Source organism: Callorhinus ursinus, unplaced genomic scaffold, assembly GCF_003265705.2.
Source record: "Callorhinus ursinus isolate GAN/ISIS: 27379988/994484 unplaced genomic scaffold, GSC_fseal_2.0 scaffold44, whole genome shotgun sequence".
In the NCBI taxonomy this organism is placed as follows: domain Eukaryota; kingdom Metazoa; phylum Chordata; class Mammalia; order Carnivora; family Otariidae; genus Callorhinus; species Callorhinus ursinus.
Genome location: NW_027397106.1, coordinates 9,221,844 through 9,234,697, shown reverse-complemented (window position 1 = coordinate 9,234,697; position 12,854 = coordinate 9,221,844). Strand labels below are relative to the sequence as shown.

Here is a 12,854-nt window from a genome sequence, read left to right as displayed (position 1 = left end):
ACCAATATTGCACTGTATGTTAACTAAAACTTTAAATAAAAATTCAAAAAAAAAGAATGCCTTAAGACTTCTTGAATTTTTCAAAAGACATAAACTTATGGTTTCAAGGAGTTCAGTAAATCCCAAAGAGGATAAATTCAAAGGAATCCATGACCAGCCATATCATAATCAAACTGATGAAAACAATAAAAAAGAAAGTTATCACAAGGAAAAAAAATGTTGAAAGCAACCAGAGAAAAATGACACTTTATTTATAGGGAAGCAACAATTTGAATGAATCCGGACTTATCAGAAACCACAAAAGCCAGATGGAGGGGAACAACATTTTTAAAAGTGCTCAAAGAATACTGTCATTCTGGAATTCTGTATCTGATGAAAATATCCTTCAGAAATAAAGATGAAGGAAAAATATTCTCATATGAAGAAAATCTAAAAGAACTGGTTATCAGCAGACCTACTTTGAAAGAACTGCTACAGGAAGTTCTTCAAACAAAAGAAGAAAGACAGGAATGAAGAAATAGCAACAGAGATGGTAAATATCTGGATAAACATAATAGACTATTCTTGAGTCCTGTAAAATATGTTTGATGCTTGTATTAGTTTTCTATTGTTGGTATAACAAATTACCACAAACTTAGCAGCTTAAAATAACACAAATGTATGATCTTACAGTTCTGTAGGTCATAAATCAGACATGATCTCATCAGGCTAAGCTCAAAGTGTCAATAAAGTTGTATTCCTTTCTGAAGGCTCTTGGAAAACCCTTTTTCAACTTCTAGAGTGTCTGCATTCCCTGGCTCATTGCCCCCCTCTATCTTCAAAGCCAACAACAGCACTCTAAGTCCCTCTGACAGTGCATTCTCTGTTTCTCTGACTATAGTTTGGAAAGGTCCTCAGCTTTTAAGCACTTACATGATGACACTGAGGTCATTTGGATAATCTAGGATAATCTAGGACCTCCACAAAGGCCCTTAACCTTAATTACTTGTATGAAGTTCTTTTGTCATGTAAGGGAACATATTCACAGATTCTGGGGATTAGGGTGTGAACATCTTTGAAGAGCCATTCTTCTGGCTATCACAGGGACTGAAAGAAATATTGTTTAAATGGGTTTAAAAGTATGTATATTAATACATAAAACAACCACAACATAAAGGGATGAGGATATGGGGCGCCTGGGTGGCTCAGTCGTTAAGCGTCTGCCTTCAGCTCAGGTCATGATCCCAGCTTCCTGGGATCGAGCCCCGCATCGGGCTCCCTGCTCAGCGGGAAGCCTGCTTCTCCCTCTTCCACTCCCCCTGCTTGTGTTCCCTCTCTCACTGTCTCTCTCTCTGTCAAATAAATAAATAAAATCTTTAAAAAAAGAGAGAGATGAGGATAAACAAACCAATATGGTGATAAATTTTCTATATTCTAATTGAAGTGGTAACATATGAACTCTAAGTAGACAGTGAACAGTTAAGTATGTGTATTTTATTCTCTAGAGCACCGATTTTAAAAGCTATACAAAGATATAGTTAAAGATACAATAGATAAAATAGAATACTAAAAAATATTCCAATAACTTGAAAGAGGAAGGAAAGGGTTAAGAGAAATAGAAGGAATAGAGACAAAAGAAATAATAATATGGTAAACCAAAACCCAAACATATCAATGGCATTAAATGAAAGTGGTCTAAACACAACAATGAAGAGACCAATATTGACAGAATGGACTCAAAAAATATAACCTAACTACATGCTGTTAAAAAACTCACTTCAAATATAATGTGGTAAATTTAAGGTAAAATAATTAGGAAAAAATATACTATGCAAACATGAATAAAAGAAAGTTAGAATGGTTATATTAATATCAAAAAAGTAAACTTTAGAGCAAAGAAAATTACCAGGGAAAAAGAGGTACATTACACAATATTAAAAGAATCAATTCACAAAGAAGACAATAATCCTGTGTGTCTGCACATAGTTGCAAAGCTTCAAAATACACGAAGCATTTGCCTTAGAGAAATGGTGACAGAACTGAAGGAAGCAACAGACAAATCCACAGTTATATTTAGAAACTTCTTACATTGCACTCTCATAATCAGTGGAAATCTCTAGTCCCAGACAATTTCAATGCCAAATTCCACCAAACATTTAAAGAAAAAATAACATCAAGTATACACAAATCTTCCAGAAAACAGAAGACGAGGGAACAACTCCCGCTTCTTTTTGTAAGACTATCATCACTCATACCAAAACCAGACAAAGACAATGAAAAACAAACAAACAAAAAAAGAAAACTAGAACATAGACACAACATGTGTCTTTTGAATATGGACACAAAATATATCTTTTGAACACACGTGCAAAATCCTCAAAAAAATATTAGTAAATCAAATCCAACAATATATAAAAAGAACAACAAACAATGACAGAGTAGGGTCCATCCCAGGAATGTACAGTTGATTCAACATTTTAAAAATCAATCAATGTGGGCTCCTGGATGGCTCAGTCGTTAAGCGGCTGCCTTCGGCTCAGGTCATGATCCCAGCATCCTGGGACTGAGCCCCACATTGGGCTCCTTGCTCAGCAGGAAGCCTGCTTCTCCCTCTCCCACTCCCCCTGCTTGTGTTCCCTCTCTAACTGTGTCTCTGTCAAATAAATAAATAAAATCTTTAAAAAAAATCAATCAATGTAATCTACCACTTTACAATCTAAAAAAGATAAATCACATGATCATATTAATTGATACAAGAAAAGCATTAGATAAAATTCAACTACTGATGATAAATAACTCACTGTGAAGTAAAAATAGAAGGTAACTTGCTCAATTTAATAAAGGACACTTAAAAATATTCTCCATTAACAAGGAAACACTACAGGAGTTTCCAATCAATGAAATGAGCCAAGAAAAAGAAGTAAAAACCACTCAGGTTGGAAATGAAGAGAGAATTTTTTTCCTAGACAATTTGGTCAACTACATTTAAAAATTCCCAAAGCATCTTTGAAAAACCCATTAGAACTAGCAGGTGAGTTTAGCAATATTACAGAATACAAGGTCAACATACAGTAATCAATTATATGTAATTCAGTTGCAAGGAATCATTGAAAATATAAATAAAAACAATACCATTTATAATAGCATTTAAAAAACAAAATGCATATAGAGAAATCTAACTATAGACAAGATTTAACACTGAGAATTATAGAACATTGCTGAGTGAAAATAAAGACCTAAATGGATGAAAAGATTTATCATGCTCATTGATAAGAAGATTTAATGTTACAGTATCAATTATACTCATATTGATCTAAAGATTTAAGACAATCCCAGTCAAAATCCCAGTAGTCCACTTGGTAGCAATTGATAAGCTGATTCTAAAATTTATATGGAAAGGCAAAGAAAATAGAAAAGCCAAAAATAATTGAAAAAGAGAAAAACTAGAGGATTCACACTACCTGGCTTTAAGACTGTACGAAAAGCTATAGATCAAGACTATGATATTAGGATGAGGAAAGATATATAAATTAATTAGGGATAGACTCACATATATGCTTAATTGATTTTTTTATGAAGGCACAGATATTTCAATGAATAATTGATATTTTTTTAGATTCTGATTCCAGTATAACTAACATACAATGTTGTAATTAATTTCTTTTTTAATTTAAATTCAAATTAGTTAACATATAGTGTAGTATTGGTTTCAGGAGTAGAATTTAGTGATTCATCACTAACATATAATACCCAGTGCTGATCCCAACAAGTGCTCTCCTTAATGCCCATCACCCATTTAGAGCATCTTTCCCACCTTCCTCCCCTCTAGCAACCCTCAGTTTGTTCTCTGTAGTTAAAGAGTCTTTTATGGTTTGCCTCCCTCTCTGTTTATCTTATTTTATTTCTCCTTCCCTTCCCCTATGTTCATCTGTTTTGTTTCTGAAATTCCACATATGAGTGAAATCACATATGTCTTTCTTTGACTTATTTCACTTAGCATAATACACTCTAGTTCCATCCACTTTGTTCCAAATGTCTAGATTTCATTCTTTTTGATGGCTGAGTAATATTTCCTTCTATAGACACATCTTCTTTATCCATTCATCAGTCAATGAACATTTGGACTCTTTCTATAATTTGGCTATTGTTGATAATGCTGCTATAAATATTGGGGTGCCTGTGCCACCTTCAAATCAGCACTTTTGTATCCACTGGATAAACACCTAATAGTGCAATACCTGAGTCAAAGGGTAGCTCTATTTTTAACTTTTTCAGGAACCTCTATACTTTTTCCAGAGTGGCTGCACCAGTTTGCATTCCCACTAATAGTACAAAAGGGTTCCCCTTTCTCTACAACTTCACCAACATCTGTTGTTTTCTGAGTTGTTCATTTTAGCCATTCTGATAGGTGTGAGGCAGTATTTCATTGTGATTTTGATATATACTTCCCTGATTATGAGTGATGTTAAGCATTTTTTCATGTGTCTGTTAGCCATTTGTATGTCTTCTTTGGAGAAAAGTCTGTTCATGTCTTCTGCCCATTTCTTAACTGGATTATTTACTTTGGGTGTTGATTTTGATGAGTTTTTTATAGATTCTGGACACTAGCCCTTTATCATATATGTCATTTGCAAATATCTTCTCCCATTCATGTAGGCTGCCTTTCAGTTTTATTGATTGTTTCCTTTGCTGTGCAGAAGCTTTTTATCTTGATGAAGTCCCAATAGTTCATTTTTGCTTTTGTTTCCCTTGCCCCCAGAGACACATCTAGTAAGAAGTTGCTGTAGCCTAGCTCAGAGAGGTTGCTGCTTATTTTCTCCTCTAGGATTTTGGTGGGTTCCTGTCTCACATTTAGGTCTTTCATCCATTTTGAATTCATTTTTATGTATATTTAAGAAAGTTGTCCAGTTTCATTCTGCAAGTCACTGTCCAGTTTTCCCAACACCATTTGTTGAAGAGACTATCTTTTTTCCCACTGGATATTCTTTCCTGCTTTGTTGAAGATTAGTTGACCATATAGTTGTGGGTCCATTTCTGGGTTCTCTATTCTGTTCCATTGATCTATGTGTCTGTTTTTGAGCCAGTACCTACTGTCTTGATGATTACAGCTTTGTAACAGAGCTTGAAGTCTGGAATTATGATGCCTCTCACTTTGCTTGTCTTTTTGAAAATTGCTTTGGCTATTTGAGGTCTTTTGTGGTTCCATATGAATTTTAGGATTGGTTGTTCTAGTTATGTGAAAAATGCTGGTGTTATTTTGAACGGGCTTGCATTGAATGTGTAGATTGCTCTGGGTAGCATAGACATTTTAACAATATTTGTTCTCCCAATCCATGAGCATGGATTGTTTTTCCATTTCTTTGTGTCTTCCTCAATTTCTTTCATAAGTGTTCTATAGTTTTCAGAAGTACAGGTTTTTTCCTCTCTTGGTGAGGTTTCTAATAGTTTTGTGCAATTGTAAATGGGATCAATTCCTTAATTTCTCTTTCTGCTGCTTCATTATTCATATAGAAATGCAACAGATTTCTGTTTGTTGATTTTATATCCTGAAACTTTGCTGTAATCATGTATCAGTTCTCACAATTTTTTGGTAGAGTCTCTCAAGGTTTTCTACATAGAGTATCATGTTGTCTGTGAAGAGTGAAGCTTGACTTCTTCCTTGTCGATTTGGATGCTTTTTACTTCTTTTATTTTTGTCTGATTGCTAAGGCTAGGACTTCCAGTATTTGTTGTTGAGGAACAGTGGTGGGAGTGGACATCCCTGTCGTGTTCCTGACCTTAGGGGAAAAGCTCTCACTTTTTCCCCCTTGAGGATGATATTAGCTGTGGGTCTTTCACATATGGCCTTTATGATGTTGAGGTATGTTCCTTCTATCCTTATTTTCTTGAGGGCTTTTATCAAGAAAGCATGCTTTATTTTGTCAAATGCTTCTTCTACAACTATTGAGAGGATCGTATGGTTCTTATCCTTTCTTTTATTAATATGGTATATCACATTGATTGATTATATATGTTGAACCAAACTTGCAGTCCAGGAACAAATCCCACTTGGCCATGGTGAATAATCCTCTTAATGTATTGTTGGATCCAATTAGCTAGTATCTTGTTGAGGAATTTTGCATCCATGTTCATTAGGGATATTGGTCTGTAATTCTCCTTTTTAGTGGAGTCTTTATCTGGTTTTGGGATCAAGGTAATGTTGGCCTGATGGAATGGGTTTGGAAGTTTTCCTTCCCTTTCTATTTTGGAACAGTTTCAGAAGAATAGGTATTAATTCTTCTTTAAATGTTTGACAGAATTCCCATGGGAAGCCATCGGGCCCTGGAGTCTTGTTTGTTGGGAGATTTTTGATTACCAATTCAATTTCTTTGCTGGTTATGGGTCTGTTCAGATTTTCTATTTCTTATTTCAGTTTTGGTAGTTTATATGTTTCTAGGAATTTAACCATTTCTTCCAGATTGCCTAATTTGTTGGCATACAATTGTTCATAATATTCTCTTATAATTGTTTGTATTTCTGTGGCTGTGATCTCTCCTCTTTCATTCATGGTTTTATTTATTTGGGTCCTTTCTCTTTTCTTTTTGATAAGTCTGGCCAAGGGTTTATCAGTCTTATTAATTCTTTCAAAGAACCAGTTCCTAGTTTTGTTGATCTGTTCTACTGTTGTTTTTTTTATTTCTATATCATTGATTTCTGCTCTAATCTTTATTATTTCCCTCCTTCTGCCGGCTTTAGGTTTTATTTGCTGTTCTTTTTCCAGTTCCTTTAGGCGTAAGATTAGGTTGTGTATTTGAGACTTTTCTTGTTTCTTGAGGAAGGCCTATATTGCTATATACTTACCTCTTATGACCACCTTTGCTGCATCCCAAAGGTTTTGGACCATCGTGTTTCATTTTCATTTGCTTCCATGTATTTTTTTATATCTTAATTTCCTGGTTAAGCCATCCATTATTTTTTAAAAGATTTTATTTATTTATTTATTTGTCAGAGAGAGAGAGGGCACAAGCAGGGGGAGTGGCAGGCAGAGTGAGAAGCCAGGCTTCCTGCTAAGCAAGGAGCCCATGCAGGACTCGATCCCAGGACTCTGGGATCATGACTTGAGTCAAAGGCAGATGCTTAACAGACTGAGCCACCCAGGCATCTCAACCCATTCATTCCTTAGTAGGATGTTCTTTAACCTCTGTGTATTTGTGGTCTTTCCAAATTTTTTCTTGTGGTTGACTTCAAGTCTCATAGTGTTGTGGTCTGAAAATATGCATGGTATGATCTCAATCTTTTTGCACTTGTTGAGGCCTGATTTGTGACCCAGTATGTGATCTATTCTGGAGAATGTTCCATGTGCACTCAAAAAGAATGTGTATTCTGCTTCTTTAGGATGAAATGCTCTGAATATATCTGTTAAGTCCATCTGGTCCAGTGTGTCATCAAAGCCCTTGTTTCCTTGTTGATCTGCTTAGATCATCTGTCCATTGCTGTGAATTGGGTGTTAAAGTCCCCTACTATTATTGTATTATTAATTAGTTTTTTTAAGTTTGTTATTAATTGATTTATATATTTGGCTGCTCTGAAGCTGGGGGCATAAATATTTACAATTGTTAGATCTTCTTGTTGGTTAGACCCCTTTATTTTAATATAGTGTCCTTCTTCACCTCTTTTTACAGTCTTTGGTTTAAACTCGTTTGTCTAATATAAGTATGGCTACTCCAGCTTTCTTTTGATGTCCATTAGCATGATAGATGGTTCTCCACCCACTTACTTTCAATCTGGAGGTGTCTTTGGGTCTAAAATGAGTCTCTTATAAGCAGTATATGAATGGGTCTTATTTTTTTATCCATTCTGATATCCTATGTCTTTTGAGTGGAGCACTGAGTCTATTTATATTCAGAGTAATTATTGATGATATGAGTTTAGTGCCATTGTATTACCTGTAAAGTTGCTGTTCCTGTAGATTGTCTTTGTTCCTTTCTAGTTTTTGTTGCTTTTGGTCTCTCCCGCTCAAAGGGTCCCCTTTAATATATCTTGCAGAGCTGGTTTAGTGTTCACGAACTTCTTTAGTTTTTGCTTGTCTTGGAAACTCTATCTCTCCTTCTATTCTGAATGACAGCTTTTCCGGATAAAGTATTCTTGCATGCATATCTTTCCCATTTAGCACATTGAATGTATCATGCTACTCCTTACTGGCCTACCAAGTATCTATGGACAGGTCTGCTGATAAGCTTCTGTGTCTACCCTTGTAGGTTAAGAACCTTTGTCCCTAGCTGCTTTCAGAATTCTCTCTTTATCTTTGTATTTTGCAAGTTTCACTATGATATGTCCAGGTGTTGATCTATTTTTGTTGATTTTGAGGGGGGTTCTCTGTGCCTCCTGGACTTGTATCCCTGTTTCCTTGCCCCAATTAGGGAAGTTCTCAGCTATAATTTGTCTAAATAAACCTTCTGTCCCTTTTTCCTTCTCTTCTTCTTCTGGGATTCCTATGATATGGATATTATTGCTCTTTGTGGAATCGCTGGGTTCCCTAAGTCTATATTCAGGATCTAGTAGTTTTCATTCCCTCTTCTTTCCACCTTATTTTCCATAATTTTATCTTCTCTATCACCTATTCTCTCCTCTGCTTCTTCCATCCTCCTTGTGATTATATCCAGTTGGTTTTGCATCTCAGTTATAGCATTTTTTATTTCATCCTGACTAGTTTTTAGGTCTTTTAACTCTGCATCCAGTTTCTCTGGTGTCTACTATCCTTCTTGCAAGCCCAGCTAGTATTCTTATGACTATTATTCTAAATTCTTGTTCAGATATATTGCTTATATCTGCTTTGAGCATATCCCTGGCTGTGATTTCTTCTTAATATTTCTTTTGGGGAGAATTCCTCCATCTTGTCATTATTTCTAGGTTTCTGTCTTTTGCATATTATGAAGGCTTGTTATGTTTCCTGCTCCTGAGAGTAATACTATATTAAGAAGGGGTCATACACTGTCTGGGGCCTGGTGCGTCAGGAAGTGTTTCTGGTATATGCTGTGTGCACTCTGCTGTTGTATTTTGGCTGCTCTTTCCTATAGTTTGGTCCTCTGCAGAGTTCCTCCTTGCTTGCAGTGGGGAGTGTTTGGACCTTAAAATAGGTGTGCTTTGATCTGTTTAAGATAAGCCTGATTAAAAAAACAAAAACAAACAAACAAAAAAGCCTGATCCAAGAATAAAAAGGAAAAGAAACAAAAGGGCAAACAAAAACTATCAGCCTGATTCCAAAGATGGAAAAAAGAAAAGTTAAAAAAAAAAAGTGTGATCCAAAAAATGAGAAAAGGAGACAAACCAACCAACAAATGAAAAGAAAAAAAGAAAAAAAAAAAAACAATTATAAGCCTGGTGTCAGAGAAAAAGGAAAAAAGAAATAAAATAGAATAGAATAGAATAGAATAGAATAGAATAGAATAGAATAGAATAATATGTGTATGTGTATAAAGTTAATTAAAAAGTTAAAAATTTTTTAAAAATTTAAGAAAAGGAAAGAGAGCCTGGTCCTATTTCCACCAGAACTGAAGCTGACACTATGGAGCACTCTGTGATAAGCAGACTTGGTACATGCAGGAGGCCTGTATTAGTCTTCTGAGGGAGAGGCCCTCTGCCTTAGCTCAGTCAGACCTGCCCTTGTAAAAATGCCCCTGCCCGCCACAGTGGGGTGGGGTTTGTTGTAAGTGACTCCAGCCTCCACTGGAGGCACTGTGTTTCTCTCCCAAGTCTGACCATGCTGATGGGCAGGGGAGATGAAGATGGCATCAACCTGCCTTCTCGTCCCTGGGTAGGGAAACTTCCTGCCGTGGCCGTTGAGAAGGCCCTCACAGTAAAGCAAACAATCTCCTGTGTCCCAGGCCCTCATCAGATTCCTGCTCTCAACCTATCTGTGTGTGGGCCAACAGCACGCTGATGCCACAGATCTCACTGTGTTTTATCTCTGGCTGGCAGCTAGATTCAAAGCTCCAAATCTTAAAAGGCCTGGCAAAGTGTGGACCCACTCCGCTCTCACAGAAGACAGCCTCGAGGTGCACCCAGCACCGTTCTGTCCCAGAAAAACAGTCGCACAGTGGCTGGAGTCTACTGTGACATACAGTGAAAAGCTGCGACCAGGTTATCTGCCCTCCCTGTGTGCCTTGTGTCCCCTGCTGTTGAATGGCTGCTCAGTGGAGCTCGGCAGGTCTTTTGTCCTTGGAGAGGCAATACACCATCTTCCAAATGCACTCCAGGAAGGGGAATGTTCTCTCCCAGTGCATCCCAGGGGAATCCCCACACTGGGGCATACTGTGTAAACCCTATGCCCTGCTCTCTCTCCCTCTCTTTCCCTCTCTCCCTGACTTTCCTCTACAAAAAGTGCTTGCTCCCTTTCATGGCATCACGGCTCTTCTCTCCCCCAAATCACATCTCCCAGCCTTGTATCTGCCACTTTCTCTCCCTCCAGTTGTGCAGATTGTTTTCTTAATCCTCAGATTGATTTCCTAGTTGTTCAAAATGATTTGATGTTGATCTAGCTGTGTTTGAGGGACAAGGCAAGCTCAGGGTCTCCCTACTACTCTGCCATCTTAACTTTGCCCCCATATTAGTTTTGAATGTACAATATAGTGATTCAACAATTCTGTATACATTACTCAGTGTTCATCATAAGTGTACTTTTAATCCCCATCACCTATTTCACTCATTATCCCACCCACTTCCCCTCTGGTAACCATCAGTTTGTTCTCTATAGTTAAGAGTCTGTTTTTTGGTCTGTCTCTTTTTTTCTTTGTTCATTTTTTTGTTTCTTAAATTCTACATATGAATGAAATCATATGGCATTTGTCTTTCTCTGACCGACTTAGTTCACTTAGCATTTTAAGCCCTAAATCCATCCCTGTTGTTGCAAATGGCAAGACTTCATTTTCTTTTATGTCTGAGTAATATTCCATTGTATATATATATTCCACATCTTCTTTATCTATTCATCTAGATAAATGATAATTTTTAAGTTTTACTTATTCAAGTAATCTCTATATCCAACATGGGGCTCAAACTCACAATCCCAAGATCAAGAGTTGCATGTTCTTCTGACTGAGTCAGCCAGGGACCCTGATAAATGATCATTTTTTAACAATAATAGTTGAACAACTGGACATCCATATAGGAAGGAAGGAAGGAAGGAAGGAAGATGTGGGAGGGAAAAAAAGAGGGAGGAAGTGAGGGAGGGAGGAGAGGAAGAGAGACAATCCATATTCATAACCCTTATCTTGCACCATATGTAATAATTAACCCGAAATGGATCTTAAGCTAAGGGTTTTATAGTTTTAGAGAAAAACACAGCTGAAAATCTTTGTGACTTGGGTTAGGCAAAAGTTTCTTAAGAAGGGCACAAAATTGATACTTCAAAATTAAAAAGTAAATTTTTGGAAGACAAGAAAATTTTAAAAAATAAAGGAGAAAATATTGGCAATAAAGGAGTTGTACTGAGATTATATAAAGAACCTGTATACTTTGGTGAGACAAAAAAAAATCAGTTAAAAAGGAAAACAAGCAAAATATTTAAATAGGCACTTTACCAAAAGGAGATACATAGATGGCAAAAAAAAGTACATGAAAAATGCCCCAATATCAGTACTCATTAGGAAAATCCAAATTAAAACCACAGTGGGAGGGGCGGCTGGGTGGCTCAGTGGGTTGAGTGTCTGACTCTTGGTTTCAGCTCCGGCCGCGATCTCCAGGGTGTGGAATCAAACCCCACCATGGGCTCTGTGCTCTGCACAGGATCTGCTTGGAATTCTCTCCATTTCCCTCTCCTTCTTCCTCTGCCTTCCCCCTGCTCATGCTCTCTCTCTCTTTCTCTCTCTAAAATAAATTTTTATAAAACACAGTGAGATATAGACTTATCAGACTGGCTAAAATTAGAAAGGCTGACAGTTCCACCTGCCAGTGGGATGCAAAGTGACATGAGCACTCATTCTTTGCTGGAGGCGATCAAAATGGTACAGGCCCTTTGGAAAACTGTTCAGAAGCTTCTTATAAAGTGAAATATTTACTCCTAGGTATTTGTTCTGGAGAAATAAAAACAGATTTCCTCAAAAAGACCCATTTCTGAATGTTTATAATAGCTTTATTCATTTTAACCAAATGTAGAAACAGCCCAAATGTCTACAGACTGGTAAATGGGTACATGAATTGTGATAAATTCCTGCAACAGGACACTAGTTAGCAATGAAGCACAATGAACTACTAATAATGTGACAATATGCTCCTTTCACATGTTGACTGTCACAAAGCCTGGGATGATGATAGAATGATTCTGGAATCATTTCATGTTCCCTTCATTTTATATTAACAATCATCAGAGTATCTTGGTTTCTATTCCAGGGTTCAAGGCATAGTGGCTCAGATTTATTTAACCAACCACATACTCAGACATCTCCCTTACCTCACATGTAGCCTGAAAGGGCCTAGCCCTTCAAGGCCTTATTTGTGAGGTTCTGTTGAAACAAGAGGACCACAGAAAATAATAAAATGATTCTGAAAGTAGAACTGGACTAAGCGGGGTACAAAGAGTTAAGAGCAGATTGATAATAATAAACAGCAAAAAGAAAAAGTATAAAAGCAAAAAGATTAGAATAAAGAAGCAGTATCTCAAAAGGAGAATGGTATGAAAAAACAAATGTAAGTGGGAAAAGAATTTATATAACCAAGGTGCCTTTTCTTCCAAAGCACACTCTTAACTCACTTGTGACAGTGGAAGTTGAGAGATGCCCACTGGGGACATAAGAGGAGGTTAGCTTTCAGTCAACATTCTTTATATTCTCTATACACTTTGAACTACTCAAACCTCAAATGAAATTCTCTAAGAAAAATAAGACAAGTGTTGTTTCAAA

The 12,854-nt window shown here is 36.7% G+C and overlaps 2 protein-coding genes across 3 annotated transcripts in view; both read right to left on the bottom strand.

The window, feature by feature from the left end:
* DBX2 (developing brain homeobox 2) overlaps nt 1-12,854 on the bottom strand; it is a 133,153-nt gene that overhangs the window by 5,982 nt on the left and 114,317 nt on the right. The gene's annotated exons all lie outside the window — the stretch shown is intronic.
* NELL2 (neural EGFL like 2) overlaps nt 1-12,854 on the bottom strand; it is a 400,969-nt gene that overhangs the window by 343,660 nt on the left and 44,455 nt on the right. The gene's annotated exons all lie outside the window — the stretch shown is intronic.